General features: G+C 41.7%; 1 protein-coding gene across 3 annotated transcripts in view; it reads right to left on the bottom strand.

Annotated features, from left to right (window-relative positions):
• Positions 1 to 23,963, bottom strand: part of NIM1K (NIM1 serine/threonine protein kinase) — a 70,574-nt gene that overhangs the window by 37,636 nt on the left and 8,975 nt on the right. Inside the window, exons 1-2 of one of the 3 annotated variants that reach the window (XM_079918314.1) lie at positions 10,866 to 11,552; positions 7,599 to 7,720 (exon numbers count right to left, since the gene is read on the bottom strand). The exons of 1 other annotated variant lie outside the window; for it this stretch is intronic. The gene's annotated coding sequence lies outside the window, so the exon portion shown is untranslated. Of the gene's footprint in view, positions 1 to 7,598; positions 7,721 to 10,865; positions 11,553 to 23,963 lie in introns of those variants that run through there. One more of the 3 variants, XM_079918313.1, reaches the window with a different exon arrangement.

Genomic DNA, 23,963 nt, shown 5'->3' with positions numbered 1-23,963 from the left:
TCTTTGATGTCATCTCTTCCAATCTCCACCTCACTCACTCCACCCAGCCGCACTGGTCTTCTCACTCTTACTGGAGGGCACCAGGCCTACTCCTCTGCAAATTCCTACTGATCCCTTAAGGATCATTTTAGGTGTTACCTCCTTCAGGTGGCTTGTGTACCTACACACCTAAACCAGGTGGAGTTCTCTTTTGTACTTCCAACATCTGTGGCTAGCACTGTGATTTTCTCCACCTCTTTGTACTATTATGACTTCTACGTTGACTGTCTCTCTCATAAATCAGATTGTAAGCTCCTTCAGGGTAGTGATCATATTTGACTTATACGGACTATATTCATAAGAGCTACAGTAATTGAGACAGTGTGTAAGGATAGACAAAAAAATCAAAAGAGAGTCCAGGAATTGACCCATATATACGGTCAATTGATTTTCCACCAAGGCGCCAAGCCAATTCAGTGGGGAAAGGCAAGTCTTTTTTAACAAATGGTGCTGGATCTACTGGATGTCTGTGTAAATAAAAGTTGAACCTTGACCTTTAGCCCACACCAGGCACAAAAATTAATCTGAGATATGTCATTGACTTAAACATAAAACCTAACACCATAAACCTTCTAGAAGTATATCTCCAGGACTTTGAAGTAGGGCAAGTTTTTTGGACTGGATACAAAAAACACGAACAGTAAGAGGGAAAAAAAATTTGATAAGTTTGACTTTATCAGCATTTAAAATTTATGGGTATCAAAAGATACCATTAAGAAAACCAGCAGACAGATCAAAGACTAGATTATACATCCAGGACTCTAAACAGTATTTGGCACACAATAAGAGCTCAATTAAATATTTGTTGAGCAAATGTATAAAAGATCTGGCTCTTTTCCACCAGAATACATGGATATTCTAGCGGGTACAGCCAGCTGAGGTGTCAATATCCTACGACTATTGAGTGGGCAGTGCTAGTTAGAGGGGAAATCTATCTTATAGGAGGAAGAAAAGTTATCAAGATTCACTAGTAGAACTGAAACGTGTAGTCAGCAAATTTAGGAGAATGTGTACAGGGCACCAGGACCTGTAGAAAATCAGACAAAATAAGGTGTGAATAACAGTAGAACACTCACATAAGGAAATTAGCTAAAAACAGAGGAAGAATTTCACCAAATGGAGCAGAAGGCATATGCCTCATTCTTAGTTGCCTAGGTAATGCTAATGATTTTATAATGAGAAACACAGATGCTGTAACTAGCAAATAAGCTGAAGCTACAAGTGATCTACCGTAGATCTTAAGAGGATTGAGAGTTCTATCACAGGCAAACGGTGAGGTCAGGAAGGGAAAATTTTTAGTTAGTTCAAAAAGGGCAAAATTGATCCTGCACACTTGAGACTGCTTCTGGACATGGCATAGACCCAGGCTGACTATACATTCTGGTTTGCCTAATACTGTCCATGCGTTTCCCAATGTGATTAATATTACCTCCTTTCTTTATTCTCAAAAGTGTCATTGGGGCTTCCCTGGTGGCGCAGTGGTTGAGAGTCCGCCTGCCGATGCAGGGGACATGGGTTTGTGCCCCGGTCCGGTAAGATCCCACATGCCGCGGAGCGGCTGGGCCCGTGAGCCATGGCCGCTGGGCCTGCGCGTCCGGAGCCTGTGCTCCGCAATGGGAGAGGCCACAGCAGCCCGCAAAAAAAAAAAAAAAAAAAGTGTCATTGTTTGGATGATATATAATGTGACCATTTTACTTAAATGTGTTATTTCTTCCTCTTACTTTGGATAGTTAATGAGGATAAATAATTGTGTAGCTGCATGTCCACTGTTATTTGTTTCCTGATAGCATCCCTCCCTGGAAGGCACCTCAGGCCAAATAAGAACGAGTGCTCACTTTCCTGACGACCAGTGTAAGACTGTGTTGACAAATGTATAACCTGATGTTTAGACTGCTTCCCTGCTCCTTGCTGTAACCAGGTGAGTTCGGCAGTAGAAGTCTTCAGTGTAATTATTTTGAATTAACATAGCTCTAGTCTACTCCTAAAACCACTAATTATATCAATACTTTCTTTTAAAGACATGGAAACCAAGGCATGAAATGATCCGGTTAAATGACTTGTCTGGGATCATTCAGGGTGAAAAATCTAGATAAGACTCCTATTTATGACAAATGTATTTTCAGCTCACCATCACCACCATCATTCATTCATTTAGCAAACATTTATTAAACACCTATTATGTGCCCAAAACCCCCTCTCCACATGATGAGTTTACTAAGGCTCCAACGACCTGGACACTCACTGTGCGTGCCTGGCTTAAAATAGGCGATCCGCTGCTGAGATAAGCACATTGGGTACCGATGTTCGGTGTTTAAAGTGTGTTCTATGTTTCAACTGAGAAAATTGACTGGAAGGGACCCTGCAGTTCTACAGTAAGACAAATCTTAATTGTACAAGTGAACTTTAAGGGTCCAAGCAATGCAAGTGGGTTGTGGAACACTTATGGGGAATAGGGGAGTAGGGGGGAAGGGGCGGTTCTTGCATTCAGCGATGGAAATAAACATCCAACCTTGCTACTGTATCTTTCTAATCTAAAGATCTTTTTTTTAAACCTTAAAAAAGAATCTTTCATGACGCTGCTCTTTTACATGATACAACCAGCTAGGAACAGTCATTAATTAGTGTTTTGAATGGCTCATACATTTACATTAGAAACATCACCTTTGGTGTCTTTGATTCCTGAGCCCATTGATCTGCCATGGCTTTGAAATCTCAGGCAGGAATTCATTCAGATCAACCTAATTTGAAAGAAAAGCAACTGCTTTCCTGCCCTCTGAATTATCCATCCAGGGGGCTCCTCTCTGTTCTGGTAACCTCTGGAGTAAAGCTGGTTTTTCAGAGGTAGAAAACAGCTCTTTACCACAGTAACCACATAACAAAATGAAATAAATATATATAAGAAGAGAGTTTTTGCTTCTCATTCGCTCAAGCTGTAAAATAAATAAATACATATATACATAATTGGCTGCTACTAAGGAGAAACCTAGATAGATATGTAGTATGGAAAATGGGAAGTCTAAACTTTTATTGAAATTTACTGATAATCTCAACTATTCTAGTCTTTGTTTGATAACAATTATTACATCAATAATAATAGTGAGCTCTTACATAATATAATACAAACGATGGGGTGGGCACTATTCTAGGTGCTTTATGTGTATTAACCATTTAATCCTTACATGAATTCTCGGTTTTACAGAAAGGAAGGTCAGGCGACTCCACCCATCCAGGATTCAAGCACAGGCAGGGAGGCTCCAGTCTCGGGGCTCATCTTCACCACCACAGCGGGCTATATAGTTATTTCCAGAATGTTTTTACAATACAGTAATTTTTTATGTCTAGGACTTAATATTTGGCATAAGGAAAGCTGAACACTTTGTTCTATGCAAGCTTTCAATAAATGTTGTGGGTGAATGAATGAGTATACAAATGTAGAAGATCACAGGTTTTCTCTCAGTTGCTTCCGCCAATCACTAATAATTTTCTTCTTCCCCTTCTCACTGCCCACCCTCCACCCTACCAGCTTGGTTAATGATAAATTTATTCTGTCTTCCCTCTGCTCAGCCTTAACCAATAGGCTTGCACTTCTCATCCTTCAGTAATTGGACATCCTGCTTAGGACCCACAAAGGGAGCAGGTGGTCCAGGCAGTCCAGTGGGGATGTGGGACACAAGGTGAGACCCCAGGAGAAGCACCAGTTTAGAGCCAGAGGCACTGAGAAGAGACAGAGATGGTATTCATTTGGGGAACACAGGGACTTCTTCTTTATTTTAAAAAAAATATTTTATTTATTTGGCTGCGCCAGGTCTTAGGTGCGGCAGGCGGGATCTTAGTTGCGGCAAACGGGATCTAGTTCCCTGACCAGGGATCGAACGTGGGCCCCCTGCATTTGGAGCACAGAGTCTTAACCACTGGACCACCAGGGAAGTCCCAACACAGGAACTTCTAAGACTGAAACTCTCTTGCCTCATCCTCCAAGATCTGCACCAGCCATAGGATGCATCATTCATTCATTCAACATTTATTGAGCATCTGCTATATGCCAACACTGTGTTAAGCCTCAGACACATATGGCACTGAATAAGAAAGACACTCTCACTTCTTCTCATTATGATTATTACCTCTCCCCCAATACACACAAGTCACGCAACCTTATTCTCTTAATCTTAATCTCTTCATTACTCATCTCTACATCTTATTGGGACTGTCTCTCTCTGGGACTTCATTGATTGTCTGTATGGAGATCATTATTCATTCATTTATATATTAAATGAGCATCTACTATGTGACAAACACTGTTCTAGGTGCAGGGGATATGATAATGAAGCAAAGTAGAGAGGATTTCTTCACTCAAGGGGTTTGTAATAATCCTCAAGTCTATCTACACTTGCTATCCTTTCTTCTCTCAACTTCTTTAAAAGACATTAAATCATATAAATGAATAATTATAACAATATGCTGTTTTATTTTTAATATATAAAGATACAATCGTTATAACAATAATAGTACAACAAAGAGGAGGAGGGAATGGAGCTATAAAGGAGTAAAGTTTCTTGATTTCACTAAAATTGAGTTAGTATAAATTTAAACTAGGTTCTGGGAGTTCCCTGGTGGTCTAGTGTTAAGATTTGTGTCGAGAATCTATAAATAAAATAACTCAATTAAAAATAAAAAGATAACACAAAAAATAACTCAAATAAAAAGACAAATAACCCAATTAAAAATGGGCAAAGGGGATTTCCCTGGTGGTGCAGTGGTTAGGAATCCGCCTGCCAATGCAGGGGACACGGGTTCGAGCCCTGGTCCGGAAAGATCCCACATCCACGGAGCAACTAAGCCCGTGCGCCACAACTACTGAGCCTGCGCTCTAGAGCCTGTGAGCCACAACTACTGAAGCCCGTGCGCCTAGAGCCCGTGCTCCACAAGAGAAGCCAGCGAGATGAGAAGTCCGCACACTGAAACGAAGAGTAGCCCCTGCTTGCCGCAACTAGAGAAAGCCTAGGTGAAGCAACGAAGTCACAACGCAGCCAAAAGTAAATAAATAAATTTACTAAAAAATAAATAAATAAATAAATAATAATAAAAAATAAAAATGGGCAAAGGATCTAAACAGACATTTCTCCAAAGAAGATATACAGATGGCCACGAAAAACATATAAAGATGCTCAACGTCATGAGCCATCAGGGAATGCAAAACCACAATGAGCTACCACTTCACATCCACTAGGATGGCTAGAATAAAAAAGACAGGTAATAGCAAGTGTTAGAGAGGATGTGGAGAAACTGGAAACTTCATACACTGCTGGTGGGAATGTGAAATGGTGCAGCACCTTGAAAAACAATCTGTCAGTTTTTAAAACAGTTGAATATAGTTATCTCATAAACTAGCAATTCCTCTCCTAGGTATATACCTTAGAGAAATGAAAACATGTCCACACAAAAACTTATATACAAATGTTCATAGCAGCATAATTCATAATAGCTAAAAAGTAGAAACAACCCAAATATCCATCAACTGATGAATGGATAAATAAAATAGCTCCACTCTCTCCTCCTCTTTGTTGTACTATTATTGTTACAACTATTGTACCTTTATATGTTAAAAATAAAACAACATATTGTTATAATTATTCATTTATATGATTTTTATTTTATTTATTTATTTTATTTATTTTTATTCATCAATAAAAAGAAATGAAGTACTGACATATGTACAGCAAGGACAAAGCTTGAAAACATTCTGCTAGGTGAAAGAAGCAGTCATAAAGGACCGTATATTGTATGATCCCATTTACATGAAGTGTTCAGAATAGGCAAATCTATAGCAACAGAAAGTAGATTAGTGGTTGGCTAGGGCTTAGAGGGAGGAGTTGGGGACACTGGCTAAGCAGAGCAACATTTCTTTTTAGGGTAATGAAAATATTCTAAAACTGATTGTGGTGATGTAAATATGCACAGCTCTGTGAATATACTGAAAGTCACTGAACTGTATACTTTAAATGAGTCAATTGTATGGTATTTGAATTGCATCTTAATAAAGCTGTTAAAATACATTTGAAACAATTAAGGGAATTAAAATGTTACACTAGAAAATACTCACTTAATGCAAACTACCCAGCCAGCTGCCTTCAAATCTTTTTCCTACTACCTTGACCATATTTTTGGATTAAATCCAACCTTCTGATTCCAGACCATTCATGTTCCCTTTCTGCCATTCACATTTCTGCGCACATCTTCCATCCCAGCTCACTTTCTGTTTTTTGGCTGCGCCGCATGGCATGTGGGACCTTAGTTCCCGAACCTGGGATTGAACCTGCACCCCCTGCAGTGGAAGAGTGCAGAGTCTTAACTACTGGACCACCAGGGAAGTCCCTCCAGCTTGCATTCTTAACAGCTATCTCCCCTTTCAGACTTTTATTTAGATTTTGCCTGCTGTTCTTTGCCTACACTGTTCAAAATGGCTAGAACAAAGAATTACAGAATGTTAGAAACGGAGGACACTTCAGTGGTCCTTCCCTCCCAGCCCTTCACTTTAGGGCTTAGGAGACAAGGGCCAGAGAGATTACATGACTTGTCCCTAGTTCCCAAAATACTTCGTCTTTGGCCCACCTCTTCCCAAAAGCCTTGATTCATTAAGCCTTGATCCCTTATCTTTCTACCCAACCTCTGACACCATTCTTTATTGTACTACTGAACTGTACCAAATGCATTGATCTCAAGATGTCATTCACATTCAAACACAAATTTTGCATCCCAGAGGGAAAAAAGCAGCGCTTTTATCTCCATGGCTACTATATCTGCCATCTCAGTTGCTGTAGCTTTTTCTTCTTCTGTTGTCATGAACAATTTAAAATTCATAGGAGTATGGACACCAAGGGGGGAAAGCGGGGGGTGGGGGGGTGGGGGATGAACTGGGAGATTGGGATTGACATGTATACACTAATATGTATAAAATAGATAACTAATAAGAACCTGCTGTATAAAAAAAATAAAATAAACTTTCAATAAAATAAAAGAAAATTCATAGGAGGCTGGCCTCAAACCAGCCAGGAGCAAACACAGGGAAAACCCCCCACCCGGTTTCCATAAAGGACGTTCCCTCAACTTACTTCACAGAAAACCATTCCTGAGGTCTTCAGTAAAGAGCAATCTAGCCCACAGAAAATACAGCATCTCCACATTTTTAAATGCTCTCGGGAAAGAAAATGGTAATAAAGGGTATTTACATGTCTTTATAGGTCGATACCAGTAGGTATACCAGGATCAAAGATTAGTTGTTTTTTTAAATCAACTAAATATTCATCTTGAAGAGAAATAGAACATCCTCTAGGGAGGCAGGAAATTCATAAATCATGTAGGTATAAGCAGTCATTCTGGATTTTACATGAAGAGAAAATACATTAAATACATTAATGTATTTTATGTATACATATGTATGTATGTATAATGTATAAATACATTAATAACTGGCCTTCTGTGTGAAGGGAGTAACATAGTAAATAATAATGTAAATCCATTAAAGAACATGAGCCGTGAAGTCAAAGATCACGCAGGCCTACCTGGCTTGGAAAAGCAAAATGCACTGCTCTCTAAAAGGAGAGGAAGGGCCCTTCTGTCTGGCTGCGCCTTTGCTGCTCCAGGAACTGCTGAGCACAGGCATCTGCACAGAGGACCTTGGCGACTGAGGAAGAGAAAGGCAAATGTAATTAGAGACGCTTTCTTCCCCAGAGCGGGAACAATCTGGGGCTGGTTGAAGAAGAAGTGATTACACAGTGTTGGCGAGGCAGTTTAAGGGGCACCCACCAGGGAGCCAGGAGGCTTCTGGAGCCAGTTCTGAGAATTACATACTGTTCCATGGTGCTTGCTAATTGACCCGGTATTTCAGGCTGAAAATATTTCCCCAAGGAGGTGAGTGACAGTAGATAACAAGGATCTCATCTCATGGGGCAGCCCACAGAGCATGAGCTTTAGAGACCAGGTATTATTATTATTTGAATGTATAAAACTGCAAAAAGATCACAGACTGAACACGGAAAGATTCTGAATTATGCATCAAGAAGATTCCTGCTGTGATTCTCAGCCCACACTCCCCCTCTCCTCCCTGCCCTGTATTACTTTAGTTTGAATTTTATGAATTATTGTAAAGATAAGGGGTATGTACGGGTATGTACGGATCTATGAAATGGGCACATCTCTGAGAGCTTCATGATAACAGTCACTTCATTTAAGTGGCCATCTACGCACACATAGGGAAAGATATCTACAAAGTGCAGGAAAAGTTCTGGATGCGCAGTACCCGACTGTTGCCAAGGAGGAGGGAAATGAAATAGGGGACGAGGTGGAGAATTCAAGAAGCTCTTTCACATTTCACCCTGTATACTTCAGCGTGTGCTTCTGTTGTTGTCGCTATTTGGACTATTTATGATTATGACAGCGATTTTCTTGGCTTAAGGACTAAAAGTATACGTTTACCTCCACCGATTTCTGGGGAACACGGCCTCTCTCTGGTGACTGTGTATGTAAAAGTAACTCACCTCTGATACAGTAAACTGGCCTACCCACGTGGCATGGTCTAGGCCAGCATTCCAAAGCTGAGATTTTCCAGAGTTGTGAGTTCAGAAGTAGGGTGACTTGGAAAGAAATGAAACCTGGCACTTTGTGTCAAGTGGTTGAAATGGTGACATAATTACCAACTGACTGTAGAATACACCCCCAGGCAGAAGGGGGTGCTCCAATCTTGGTGATGAAAACGATACATGGCACTATGGGGCCAGTATCTGACACCAGGCCTGGAGGAACACGAAGAGGGAGTTAAAGCCCTCATGGAGAATATTAGCTGGTGTGCACCCTGCACTTGTTTTTGTTTCTCTCAGAGTTAGGGCTTTGGGAATCCCGAAGAAAACAGTATAATGAACTCTAGTCCCAGGATCATGGGGGGAATTCTCTTCCCAACTGAGTTATGGATATTTCAGAATATTCAGAAACAACCCCAGAGATATATTTAGCTGCTGCCTGGGGCCTTTTGTTCCCAGACAGATTTGGGGGCTGGCAGTGGCTGATGACATGATGCATGTCATCAGGATAAAGCTGTGTCTCCACGGGCTGCATCTTCTCCTTCTGTCACTGAGCCACAGTTCCAGAGCAAGTAAGGGGACCAGGTTACCTTTGCACAGAGGAGCCACCTACAAGGGGAGGATGAGAGATGGGTGAAAGGAACGGGGGCCCCTGCTGAGCCCTCCTATCCGAGCCAAGGTTGTGTCAGGAGTCTCATGACAGAGCTGTGCGGAAACGGTGGTTATGTCAGAGGCTGAATCTGGTCCTGAGGATTTTAAAGTCTGTGAGGGATTTATTGGGGGCCCTCGGATGAGGGCATTTTAAAATACCCGTTGGAGCCTGGACTAAGTGCAAAGGCTGGAGGCACTCTGCAGAGGGAACAGATGCTGGAAGGGTGCCTGCCTGGGAGGGGCCGCAGCCAAATGTCAGCCATGATGAGCAGTAGAAATCCAAAGGCAGGGCACGACCCTGCCACCCAAGTCAGAAGTCTCGGCGCCGTCCCTGGCTTCTCTCTTCCCCTCATCCATCACTCAGTCCTGTTGATTCTCCCACTTCAAACCACCCCAGTCTTTTTACCCATCATCCTGACCACCGCCTGTACTGGGCAGGCTGGATCCCACAAGACACAGCGATGCACATGCTTTAGGGCACCAGCAGACCAGGGCACCAAAGAGAAGAGGCAATAGAAGTCTTAAAATATTTTGATATTTGACATAATTTTTTCAATGCATCTAAACAATCATCATAAGAAACATCAGAACTTGGGTTCTCTTATTCTTATCTTATGGTTAGCTTTGCTTAAATTTTGAATTGCATGTGGGGGGTGAAGGGGATGGTCTTTAAAGGTCTCAATCCCACCCGGTACCTAGTTGGCTGAAACAGCCTTCTAGTGGGCTTTTCTACTTCCTGTCTTGCCCTGTCAACTTTATTCTCCAGGAAACCGCCTGCAGGATCTTTCTAAAATGTAGATATTACTTTCCCACTTAAAATCCTTCATTAAAATGACTGCAGGAGGCCGCTCTCACCTTCTGAGATGGCCCGCACTCTGTCTGTGGAGTGTGTTTCTCTCTAAATAAATCCACTTCTTACCTATCACTTTGTGTCTCGCTGAATTCTTTCTCCGATGAGACATCAAGAACCTGAGCTTCATTAAGTCCTGAGACCAGAAATGTGAGCAGCTTGAGGGCACGTGGGCAGCACGTGGGCAGCACCCCGTGCCTGGACAGCCCGTACGGGGGCCCAGAACGGCGGCCTGAGCGTGCAGGTGTGCGGCCCGGCGCTGTCCCAGTAGTGGAAGTTCTCGCTCAACCCGCAGCAGCAGCTGGGGAGCCGCCCGAGTCCTCCCGCGCCGTCGGGCCCCACAAGGAGCACGTTATTGATTCCGTTTCTCAAACTTTCCGAGAAACTATATATCTCAGTACTACATCACGGTCTGAAGGTCGGAGGACCTCAGCTCCGGGCGGTCGGCCCCGGAGCGGCGAGGGCAGGGAGCTTCTCCCTCCCTTCCTTCCCACCCCCCCCACCCGCCGCCCCTGCCAGTCCAGCGCCACCGCGGATGGATGGTGGGAGCCCCACACCTGCGGGCGGCAGGACCGGGATGGAAGGGGCAGCTGCCGCAGCACAGCAAGGGGAGCTCTCCAACCTCCACTTGGATCCACTGACATCACGTACGGTTTCCACGCCGGTCACGGTCAAGGTCCCGGTCTTGGCATTTTCCCTGCCCCGCCCTCCCGACTGTCTTCCTAGCGCAGACCCCCTTCCACGTGGCGTACCTGCTCTCTCTGGATACGAACTTTTCTATGGTGGAACACTGAACACAGAGAGTTATAAGAAAGGATGTACGGTCACAGTTACTACGGTTTCTGTAGGTCATCCTCGTCTTGTAAATTCTCCACAAAGCAGATCACAGCTGTGAGGAGGAGGGGCTGAGCCCTTCGGGGCCAGAGGGAGGAAGTGGCCTCCTAGTGGCTCCTCCCCAGAGCCTTATATGGGGGTAGGTGCTGCTGTGACCGCCACACTGGGTGGCTAGCGCTGCCCTGAGGCCCAGACCCCGGCATCTTGGCTTGGCTTCAGCTGGGAGTCACATCATGCTTTGTGTGGAATCCACTTTTTTTTTTTTTTTTTTTTCCGGTACGCGGGCCTCTCACTGTTGTGGCCTCTCCCGTTGTGGAGCACAGCCTCCGGACGCACAGGCTCAGCGGTCATGGCTCACGGGCCCGGCCGCTCCGCGGCATGTGGGATCTTCCCAGACCGGAACACGAACCCGTGTCCCCTGCATCGGCAGGCGGACTCTCAACCACTGCGCCACCAGGGAAGCCCGGCCCCATAGTATTTTAAGCAGGAGAGTCACTCTGACTTTCTTCTCGCCTTGCCCTTCTTCCCTGAAACATGTTATACAACCCTCAGGTGAGATGGGCTCTCCCTATACCTGGAGGAAAGGAGCAGCCTTATCTCTGAAGACAAAGGGTCATAAAGAAGAATCCTAACAAAGAGGCTTTGCTAAGTTTCTACCAGTTGACTACACTCAACTCGTACTCCTTAGCCTATCATATTCCTCCATGACTGTCAAGTCTTCATCAAACCCAGTGTAAAACACTCAGGCCTGTTTCTTTGGGTCTTCATTTCTTTATGAAGGCTCCCATGTCACATAAGATGTATATTAAATAAATTTGTATCCTCTTCTTGTCAGTTTAATTTCCAGACCCAGCCAAACTTTTCATCCCTTATAACCCTATATTTGAGACATATCAAAACACCTGAGGTCTCATAAACATCCCAGGCTGCTTCATGCTTCTCTGCCTTTGTACATGACATGCCCTCTACATGGACTGTTTCCATGACCCATTCACCATCAAACCTCCGAAACTCCATCCGTCCATGAAGTCTTCCTTGACTCTCTTACACCCACGGGGCTCTCAAGAGTATTTCATGCATCCCTCTGGGTACATCTGCCTCTCTGTGGTGTCACTGTTTGTGTGCACATCTCTGTCTACCTGTTTAGACAATGAAGGAACTGAGAGCAGAGATGTTCTATTCCTTTTCTATCTCTGAACAGTGCCTGGCACATCATAGGTACTCAATGCATGTTTACGGAGTAGAAAAATTAATCAATGAATTAAAACAGGTTTATTTTGTTGGTAAGCAGAAAAATCATTTTAAACTCTTGTTTTACAAGAGGTTAATTTCATTCCTTTTCTTAATTTCAGTCACCTAATGGTTGAAATTCTACGTATTCAAATTAAGACTACATTCCATTCTCTTTCCTTTCCTTCTTTTCCCTTCCCTTCCTTTCCCTTCCCTTCTGTTCTCCTTCTGATACTCCTCGCAAGAATTTGGCTCCTCCTCTGGTTTTCCCCCATGAACTCCAACATTTTCCTTCAACATCTTCAAATCCTGTCTGGTGTTTGAGTTACGTGGGTACGTATTTGTCCTCCTGAGCGGAACGTGGGTTTCTATGGGGCAGGTCCTCAATCTTATTAATTTCAGGATTCTGGGCACCCAGTACCCAGGAGGAGTATATAAATGCTGGCTGAAATGACTTGAATCGGACAGATACTTTAAAAGGTAGTGTGGATCTTGGAAGATACAGGTATTTCTCTAACAGACATCCTTCTCTGGCTGAAAAAAACAAAAAACCCACCACAAACAACTGTTGTATGATGAAGAAGAAAAGGCAAAAATCTAAAAAAAGACAACCAAACAAAAACCAAAACTCTTCAAGTGCTGTCTCCTAAAACAAGGGCAGGTTTGTTACAAGTGCCCCTCACCCGAGCACCTCTGGCTGGAAAATTTCTGAAACCTTGTGAGTTTGAGGAGATGCCCTACTGCTTTTGAACGGCACTCTAAGGTTCCCAGTGAAGCACACCTCCAATGTGGGTAGACATTCCTAAGTAGGTTATTTGAGTTGGAGGCATCCAATGTTTACAGACCAACGCTTGCTCCAGCCCACAGACAATAAAAACAACCCAATTACGGTCTCCCTTTGGAAGGCTACTGAGGTTAAAATGATCACAGTACAAGTAAAGAAGGCTCCGTTTCCCTCTGTTTTTATTTTAAGGGTGTGACACGTTAGTAGCCTCCAGCAGATTTTGCTGTGTTTTAAAGCATGAGAAATAATCCCTGCTCTATTTTCAAGACCTTCTCTGCACTCCTCAGTTCCTCCAAAATGGTTCTGCAAATAGACACACCCATGCACTTGCCTTTGCCCTTCTCCCTACTCCTTGCCTTCTTTGTGTTTACACTTCCCCATGGGAGCCAAAACCAACACTAATTAGTGGTGAATTAAATCCTACCACTAGGACACTAGAGGATCAGTGTTTACCCAGGATTCCAAGGCATCCCTCGTCCCTTGTCCCAAGCTCAAAGACTCACAGTTAAATAGGCAGCCCTGAAAGGAATTCTGAGATCTGAATCTATTATGCAGTTTATTCCTAAAATTTTACCATCCCTATCGTAAAATATTCTTTCATGCCCAGGTAGCCTGACATACCCAACTTGCCCTGACTGGAGCACACTTGCTCCTTGTCTCACTCAGGCTTCAAGACCCTGCTGAAGTATCACCTTCTTGGTGTTAGACCAGACAGAGTTCGCTGTTCCACCCTAATCACTCCCACTGAAATTCATTTCTTGATATTCTCAGATCTTATCCTGATGTTCTGTCTTGCTATCTCATATCCGATAACCTATCAGCTCATATTCTAATTATGTTTGGCCTTTCTAGACTGACCTCAGCTGCTTGTTTACCTTGTATCCTTAATAGGCCCCAGCATCTAGTCCTAGGATATGGTAGGCGCCAGAAAAATATTTGTTTTAAAATAAAGAATTAAAACAATATACGAAAGGTGAAGTAACATAAATCTATAAACCACAAACGAATAGCACCTTTGGAAGGACGACTGCAAGCAGTCATGCTTTTAGCTGGTGTTAGCATAGTCTTACTAGCATTTTATTCAATATGACAGAGAAGGTATACTAAAAGCTACTTTTATAAGCAATTACTATATACCAGACACTGTGCTTTTATATTATTGATTAGTCATTATGACAAACCCCGTAAGACAGATATTAAAATTCTCATTGCACTGATGAAATAACTAAAGTGTATAGAGGCTGAGGAATTTGTCCAAACTCAGAGAGCAAGTGAGTGTCAGGGCAGCATGGACGCCAGGCCCTCCTGACTCCACTGGCTGCCTCCATGTGGTCCACACTACAGCAGAACATAATGCTCAAAGGAACAAGCCGTTGCCCTGAGGTCCAAGCTTGGGCGTGAGTTACAGATAGCAGCAAGGGCAGACAGGAGAATCAGAAAGGAAGAGTCTTTAAAGTGCTTTGTTTCCTAATGAACCACTGGGCCTGATGAATATCAGTGACAGTAAATATACAAATGGAAGTATCTTTTATTCACAACTACGTAATAGACTTGCCTTCCCCATTGCAAGTACCCGACCTAACTTGATGAAACTCTAGATAACCCTATGCTATTGGATGACAACCTACACAGAGAAAGATCAAAATGGTTCACTATGATTATTATTATTGCTAAACAAGTTCAAATGTCTCAATGGAAGTTATAAATAAATAAGAATACACAGCAAAAAAAAAAAAAAGAATACACAGCAATACTTGCTGTATATGTATACACCAGAGAAGAAACAAGCTAGATCACAGCTCAGGCCATCTTGGAATAGAATACCTGTTGAAATTTAGCAGACTGCACAAAAAAGTGAAATTAGAAGCCAATTTCGCTCCCTAACATAAATATAAAAAATGTAAAATATATAGTAGTAAATGAAATCTGGCAGTATATTTATAAAAGTATGACCAGCTAAAACTTCTCCCAAGAAGGTAAGCACGGCTTAACAGTAGAAGATGTGTATATTTAATTTGACACGTGAATCAATTAAAGGAGAAAAATAAAAGAACAGCTCAGCAGGTGCAGAAAAAGCATTCGATAAAACTGTACACTCGAGCTATTTGCAAGGATTTGGTTCAAGATGGTGGAGTAGAAGGACATGCACTCACTCCCTCTTGCAAGAGCACCAAAATCACAACTAACTGCCAAAAATCATTGACAGGCAGACACTGGAACTCACAAAAAAAGATACCCCACATCCAAAGACAAAGGAGAAGCCGCAATGAGATGTTAAGAGGGGCGCAATCACAATAAAGTCAAATCCTATAACTGCTGGGTAGGTGACTCACACACTGGAGAACAATTATACCACAGAAGTCCACCCACTGGAGTGAAGGTTCTGAGCCCGTCAGGCTTCCAACCTGGGGGTCCGGCAATGGGAGGAGGAATTCCCAGAGAATCAGACTTTGAAGGCTAGTGGGATTTGATTGCAGGACTTCAACAAGATTGGGAGAAACAGAGACTCCACTCTTGCAGGGCACACACAAAGTACTGTGTGCATCGGGACCCAGGGGAAGGAGCAGTGACCCCATAGGAGACTAAACCAGACCTATTTGCTAGTGTTGGAGGGTCTCCTGCAGAGGCAGGGGGTGGCTGTGGGGACAAGAGGACAAGGACACTGGCAGCAGAAGTTCTGGGAAGTACTCCTTGGCGTAAGCCCTCCCTTTGCCCACCATCAGCCCCACCAAAGAGCCACTAGGCTCCAGTGCTGGGTTGCCTCAGGCCAAAAAACCAACAGGCAGGGAACTCAGCCCCACCCATCAGCAGACAAGCAGATTAAAGATTTAGTGAGCTCTGCCCACCAGAGCAACACCCAGCTCTACCTACCACCAGTCCCTCCCATCAGGAAGCTTGCACAAAACTCTTAGAGAGCCTCATCCAACGGAGGGCAGACAGCAGAAGCAAGAAGAACTACAATCCTGCAGCCTGTGGAAAGAAAACCACATTCACAGAAAGACAGACAAAATGAAAAGGCAGAGGACTATGTACCAGATGAAGGAACAAGATAAAACCACAGAAAAACAACTAAATGAAGTGGAGATAGGCAACCTTCAAGAAAAAGAATTTAGAATAATGATGGTGAGGATGATCCAGGACCTCGGAAAAAGAATGGAGGCAAAGATCGAGAAGATGCAAGAAATGTTTCACAAAGACCTAGAAAAATGAAAGAACAGAGATGAACAGTACAATAACTGAAATGAAAAATACACTGGAAGGAATCAATAGCAGAATAACTGAGGCAGAAGAACGAATAAGTGACCTGGAAGACAAAATGGTGGAATTCACTGCTGCGGAACAGAATAAAGAAAAAAGAACGAAAAGAAATGAAGACAGCTTATGAGAACTCTGGGACAACATTAAATGCACCAACATTCGCATTATAGGCATCCCAGAAGGAGAAGACAGAGAGAAAGGACCCAAAAAAATATTTGAAGACATTATAGTCAAAAACTTCCCTAACATGGAAAAGGAAATAGCCACCCAAGTCCAGGAAGCACAGAGAGTCCCAGGTAGGATGAACCCAAGGAGAAACACACCGAGACACATAGTAATCAAACTGACAAAAATTAAAGACAAAGAAAAATCATTAAAAGCAGCAAGGGAAAAAAGACAAATAACGTACATAGGAACTCCCATAAGGTTAACAGCTGATTTCTCAGCAAAAACTCCACAAGCCAGAAGTGAGTGGCATGACATATTTAAAGTGATGAAAGGGAAGAACTTACAACCAAGATTACTCTCCCTGGCAAGGATCTCATTCAGATTTGACAGAGAAATCAAAAGCTTTACAGACAAGCAAAAGCTAAGAGAATTCAGGGCCACCAAACCAGCTCTACAACAAATGCTAAAGGAACTTCTCTAAGTGGGAAACACAAGAGAAGAAAAGGACCTACAAAAACAAACCCAAAACAATTAAGAAAATGGTAATAGGAGCATAATATTGATAATTACCTTAAATGTGAATGGATTTAATGCTACAACCAAAAGATATAGGCTTGCGGAATGGAAACAAAAACAAAGCCCATATATATGCTGTCTACAAGAGACCCACTTCAGACCTAGGGACACATACAAACTGAAAGTGAGGGGATGGAAAAAGATATTCCATGCAAATGGAAATCAAAAGAAAGCTGGAGTAGCAATACTCATAACAGATAAAATAGACTTTAAAATAAAGACTATTACAAGAGACAAGGAAGGACACTACATAATGATCAAGGGATCAATCCAAGAAGAAGATAGAACAATTATAAATATATATGCAGCCAACATAGGAGCACCTCAATACATAAGGCAAATGCTAACAGCTATAAAAGAGGAAATTTCAGTAACACAATAATAGTGGGGGAGATTAACACCTCACTTACACCAGTGGACAGATCATCCAGACAGAAAATTAATAAGGAAACACAAGCTTTAAATGACACAATAGACCAGGTAGATTTAATTGATATTTATAGGACATTCCTTCCAAAAACAGCAGATTACACTTTCTTCTCAAGTGCACAAGGAACATTATCCAGGATAGATCAGATCTCAGGTCATAAATCAAGCTTCAGTAAATTTAAGAAAATTGAAATCATATCAAGCATCTTTTCTGACCACAACGCTATGAGATTAGATATAAATTACAGGGAAAACAATGTGAAGAACACAAACACATGGAGGCTAAACAATACATTACTAAATAACCAAGAGATCACTGAAGAAATAAAAAAATACCTAGAGACAAATGACACGATGTGAAAACACGATCCAAAACCTATGGGATGCAGCAAAAGCAGTTCTAAGAGGGAAGTTTACAGCAATACAATCTTACCTCAAGAAACAAGAAACATCTCAAATAAACAATCTAACCATACACCTAAAGGAACTAGAGAAAGAAGAACAAACAAAACCCAAAGTTAACAGGTGGAAAGAAATCATAAAGATCAGAGCAGAAATAAATGAAATAGAAACAAAGAAAACAATAGCAAAGATCAATAAAACTAAAAGGTGGTTCTTTGAGAAGATAAACAAAATTGATAAACCTTTAGCCAGACTCATCAAGAAAAAGAGGGAGAGGATTCAAATCAATAACATGAGAAATGAAAAAGGAGAAGTTACAACAGACGCTGCAGAAATACAAAGCATCGTAAGTGACTACTACAAGCAATTCTATGCCAATAAAATGGACAACCTGGAAGAAATGGACAAATTCTTAGAAGGGTATAACCTTCCAAGACTGAACCAGGAAGAAATAGAAAATATGAACAGACCAATCACAAGTAGTAAAATTGAAACTGTGATTAAAAATCTTCCAACAAACAAAAGTCCAGGACCAGACGGCTTCACAGGTGAATTCTATCAAACATTTGGAGAAGAGCTAACACCCATCCTTCTCAAATTCTTCCAAAAAATTGCAGAGGAAGGAACACTCCCAACCTCATTCTATGAGGCCACCATCACCCTGATAGCAAAACCAGACAGAGATACTACAAAAAAAGAAAATTACAGATCAGTATCACTGAAGAATACAGATGCAAAAATCCTCAACAAATACTAGCAAACAGAATTCAGCAACACATTAAAAGGATCATGCACCATGATCAAGTGGGATTTACCCCAGGGATGCAAGGATTCTTTAATATACGCAAATCAATCAATGTGATACACCATATTAACAAATTGAAGAATAAAAACCATATGATCATCTCAATAGATGCAGAGAAAGCTTTTGACAAAATTCAACACCCATTTATGATAAAAACTCTCCAGAGAGTGGGCATAGAGGGAAATTACCACAACATAATAAAGGCCATATACAACAAACCCACAGCAAACATCATTCTCAATGGTGAAAAACTGAAACCATTTCCTCTAAGATCAGGAAAAGACAAGGATGTCCACTCTCGCCACTCTTATTCAACATAGTTTTGGAAGACCTAGCCACAGCAATCAGAGAAGAAAAAGAAATAAAAGGAATACACATTGGAAAAGAAAAGTAAAACTGTCACTGTTTGCAGATGACATGATACTATACATAGAAAATCCTAAAGATGCCACCAGAAAACTACTAGAGCTAATCAATGAATTTGGTAAAGTTGCAGGATACAAAATTAATGCACAGAAATCTCTTGCATTCCTATACACTAACGATGAAAGATCAGAAAGATAAATTAAGGAAACAATCCCATTCACCATTGCAACGAAAAGAATAAAATACCTATGAATAAACCTACCTAAGGAGGTAAAAGACCTGTACTCAGAAAACTATAAGACACTGATGAAAGAAATCAAAGATGACACAAACAGATGGAGAGATATAACATGTTCGTGGATTGGAAGAATCAATATTGTGAAAATGACTCTACTACCCAAAGCAATCTATAGATTCAATGCAATCCCTATCAAATTACCAATGGCATTTTTTACAGAACTAGAACAAAAAATCTTAAAATCTGTATGGAGACACAAAAGACCCCGAATAGCCAAAGCAATCTTGAGGGAAATAAACAGAGCTGGAGGAATCTGACTCCCTGATTTCAGACCATATTACAAAGCTACAGTAATCAAGACAATATGGTACTTGCACAAAAACAGAAATACAGATCAGTGGAACAGGATAGAAAGCCCAGAGATAAACCCATGCACCTATGGTCAACTAATCTAGTACAAAGGAGGCAAGGATATACAATGGAGAAAAGACAGTCTCTTCAATAAGTGGTGCTGGGAAAACCAGACAGCTACATGTAATAGAATGAAATTAGAACATTCTCTAACACCATACACAAAATTAATTCAAAGTGGAATTAAGACCTAAATGTAAGACTGGACACTCTAAAACTCTTAAGAGGAAAATATAGGGAGAACACTCTTTGACATAAATCACAGCAAGATCTTTTTTGACGCACCTCCTAAAGTAATGGAAATAAAAATAAACAAATGGGACCTAGTGAAACTAAAAGCTTTTGCACAACAAAGGAAACTGTAAACAAGATGAAAAGACAACCCTCAGAATGGGAGAAAATATTTGTAAACGAATCAACGGACAAAGGATTAATCTCCAAAATATATAAACAGCTCATGCAGCTCAATATTAAAAAAACAAACAACCCCATCAAAAATGGGCAGAAGACCTAAATAGACATTTCTCCTAAGAAGACATACAGATGGACAAGAGGCACATGAAAAGCTGCTCAACATCACTAATTATTAGAGAAATGCAAATCAAAACTACAGTGAGGTATCACCTCACGCCAGTTAGAATGGGCATCATCAGAAAATCTACAAACAACAAATGCTGGAGAGGCTGTGGAGAAATGGGAACCCACTTGCACTGTTGGTGGGAATGTAAATTGATACAGCCATTATGAGAACAGTATGGAAGTTCCTTAAAAAACTAAAAATAGAATTACCATATGACCCAGCAATCCCACTACTGGGCATATACCCAGCGAAAACTGTAATTCAAAAAGACACATGCAGACTTCCCTGGTGGTGCAGTGTTTAAAATCCGCCTGCCAATGCAGGGGACACGGGTTGGAGCCGTGGTCTGGGAAGATCCCACATGCCACGGAGCAACTAAGCCCATGTGCCACAACTACTGAGCCTGTGCTCTAGAGCCTGTAAACCACAACTATTGAGCCCACGTGCCACAACTACTGAAACCCTCATGCCTAGAGCTTGTGCTCTGCAACAAGAGAAGCCACCACAATGAGAGGCCCACACACTGCAACGAAGAGTAGGCCCCTGCTCACTGCAACTAGAGAAAGCCTGTGCACAGCAACAAAGACCTAACAGAGCCAAAAAAAAAAAAAAGACACATGCACCCCAATGTTCACTGCAGCACTGTTTACAATAGCCAGGTCATGGAAGCCACCTAAATGCCCATCGACAGAGAAATGGATAAAGAAGATGTACTACCTATATACAATGGAATATTACTCAGCCATAAAAAGGAACAAAATCGGGTCATTTGTAGAGACATGGATGGACCTACAGACTGTCATACAGAGTGAAGTAAGTCAGAAAGATCGTATATTAACACATATATGTGGAATCTAGATAAATGGTACAGATGAGTTCGCAAGGCAGAAATAGAGACACAGATGTAGAGAACAAACGTATGGACACTAAGGGAGATGTGGGAAGAAGGGTGGTGGTGGTGGGATAAACTGGGAGATTGGGATTGACATATATACATTTATATGTACAAAATAGGTAACTAATAAGAACTGCTGTATAAAAAATCAATAATAAAATTAAATTTAAAAACCAAAATACTGTACACTCATTATTAATAAAAATGTTAGCAAACTAGGTATAGAGGGGAACTTACTCAACCAAGTTAAGTCTATCTGCCAAAACCTACAGCAGACATCTTTTTAAATGGTGAAATATTAGAAGCATTCTCTACAAAATCAGGAAGAAGACAAGGCTGCCTGCTAACACTGCTTCTATTCAATATTTATTGGAGCCTCTGGCCAATGAAAGAAGACAAGAACTAAATAGTGAAAAGAAACAAAACTGTTCTGATTTGCTGACAAAGAATTTTTTTTTTTTTTTTTTTTTTTTTGTGGTACTCGGGCCTCTCACTGCTGTGGCCACTCCCGTTGCGGAGCACAGGCTCCGGACGCGCAGGCTCAGCAGCCGTGGCTCATGGACCCAGCCGCTCCGCGGCATGTGGGATCTTTCCGGATCGGGGCACGAACCCGCGTCCCCTGCATCGACAGGCAGACTCTCAACCACTGCGCCACCAGGGAAGCCCGACAAAGAATTTTAAACATTGAAAATCTTAGAGACTTTACTCACAAACGATTAAAACTAATAAATAAGTTTAACAATGTTGCTGAAGACAAAATCAGTGCAAATTCAATAACATTTGTATTCACCAATAATAATCTGGCAATAATAAGAAAATATAACAATAATAAAACATATTCCATTCATATGAGTAGCAATAAAAATTCATGAGATACCTAAGGATAAATGCAACAAAGGAGATGAGAGAGACATAAATCATGAAAATTATGAAAGCTTATTGGAGAACAAAAAAGAATACATGGAAAAAACATACCATGTTTAATAAAAGAATACTCAATATCATAAAGATGTAAACTCTTCCCTAAATGAATATACAAACTTAGTGAATTTCAATGGAAATCTCAATTGTTTTTTGTTTTTGTGTATGAGTATGCTTAAAACGGCATATTTCGTCGTGTATTCCATAACACATGGAAGAGGCTTGTTCCAGTTTCATGCTTTAGATTGGTACACCTGCTCTCAACTCCAAATTTCAGAACGGCAAACATCTTCATGCCTTCTGAAAGAGGTATGAGCAAAACTGTTAACATGAGTCATTTAGAACAGCCACAGAAGTGTAGGGTTTTAAGCAACTTTCCAAGAAGGCAATGAGTTGTCCTGGGCAAAAAACGGGGGAGGTACCTTTTTCAACACTTCCGTCAGTTAGCTCAATCAGGAAGTGCTCAGCAGATGATTCTATCTTCTGACAAGTGAAAAGTTGAGAAAATGAAAATCTTACCTGAGGAAGATTTCATAAAAATAAATGCGTTTTTAAGAATGGGGAAGAGAGGTTAGCAGAGAAGGTAGAGGTGAGAACTTCCAAGGAAGAAAAATTCCAAAATAATTATAAACCACATTAAGGGTGGTCAGAGGTGGAAGCCTGGAATGGGTCAGCAATAGGAGCTCTCGGTACCTTTAAGACATTAGTCCAGCATCACCATTTCAATAGGCAACTGAAATGTCAAAATCTGTAACATGGTTACTCCTTAAAATGTCAGTGTGACATTGTAATACTAATATATTCAGCTATTTGATAACATGATTTCCCAAGGGAAAATCTAAACAAAAACTAGTCGGGATGATTGAACATGCAAATTTTCTAGATTCTAAGTCTTTTGTTTCAAAAATAAAAGTGATAGGAAAATCATGTTGCAAAACCTAAGAGATGTCCTTTAGAAAGGAGGTCATAGTGAAACCGTGCAACTCAGATTGGGACTTGAACCCGTGGTCTTTTTTTTTCTATTTTGGGTGTGTTGGGTCTTCGTTGCTGCGCGCGGGCTTTCTCTAGTTGTGACGAGCAGGGTCTACTCTTCGTTGCGGTGTGCAGGCTTCTCACCACCGTGGCTTCTCTTGTTGCAGAGCACGGTCTCTAGGAGTGCGGGCTTCAGTAGTTGTGGCTCACGGGCTCTAGAGCGCAGACTCAGTAGTTGTGGCACATGGCTTAGTTGCTCCATGGCATGCGGGATCTTCCCGAACCAGAGATCGAACCTGTGTCCCCTGTATTGGTAGGCGGATTCTTAACCACTGTGCCACCAGGGAAATCCCTGAACCTATGGTCTTTTAATTGAGATTACACATCTGGTCTCAGGATTTAATGAAGCTCAGGTTCTTGATGTTGCAGAAAGAATTCAGTGAGAGACAAAGTGATAGGTAAGAAGTGGATTTGTTTAGAGAGAAACATACTCCACAGATGGAGTGTGGGCCACCTCAGAAGGCGAGAGGTGCCGAAATATGGGGTGGTTATTTTTTATGGGCTAGGTAATTTCATAGGCTAATAAGTGGAAGGATTATTCCAACTATTTCAGGGAAGGGGCGGGGATTTCCAGGAATTGGGCCACCACCCACTTTTTGGCCTGTTATGGTTAGCCTCAGAACTGTCATGGCACTGGTGGGTGTGTCATTAAACGCTAATGTATTACAATGAGTGTATAATGAGGCTCAAGGTCCACTGGAAGTCGAAGCTTCCACCATCTTGGACCTAGTTGGTTCTAACCAGTTTTTGTCATGTCTTATGGCTATGTCATTCTTTTAAAGGTTGTGCCCTGTCCCCTTCCCTCCTGTTTCAGTAGGAAACATGGGAGTGGGAGGGGTGGAGCTGATGATCAACCAGCCACAGACTGTGTCAAAACGGTTAGACCTATGAAGTGCTGTTAGACCACCACATGTAATCTTG

Source organism: Stenella coeruleoalba (genome assembly GCF_951394435.1).
Source record: "Stenella coeruleoalba genome assembly, chromosome: 3".
Taxonomy (NCBI): Eukaryota; Metazoa; Chordata; class Mammalia; order Artiodactyla; family Delphinidae; genus Stenella; species Stenella coeruleoalba.
This window is presented reverse-complemented; position numbering and strand designations above follow the sequence as displayed.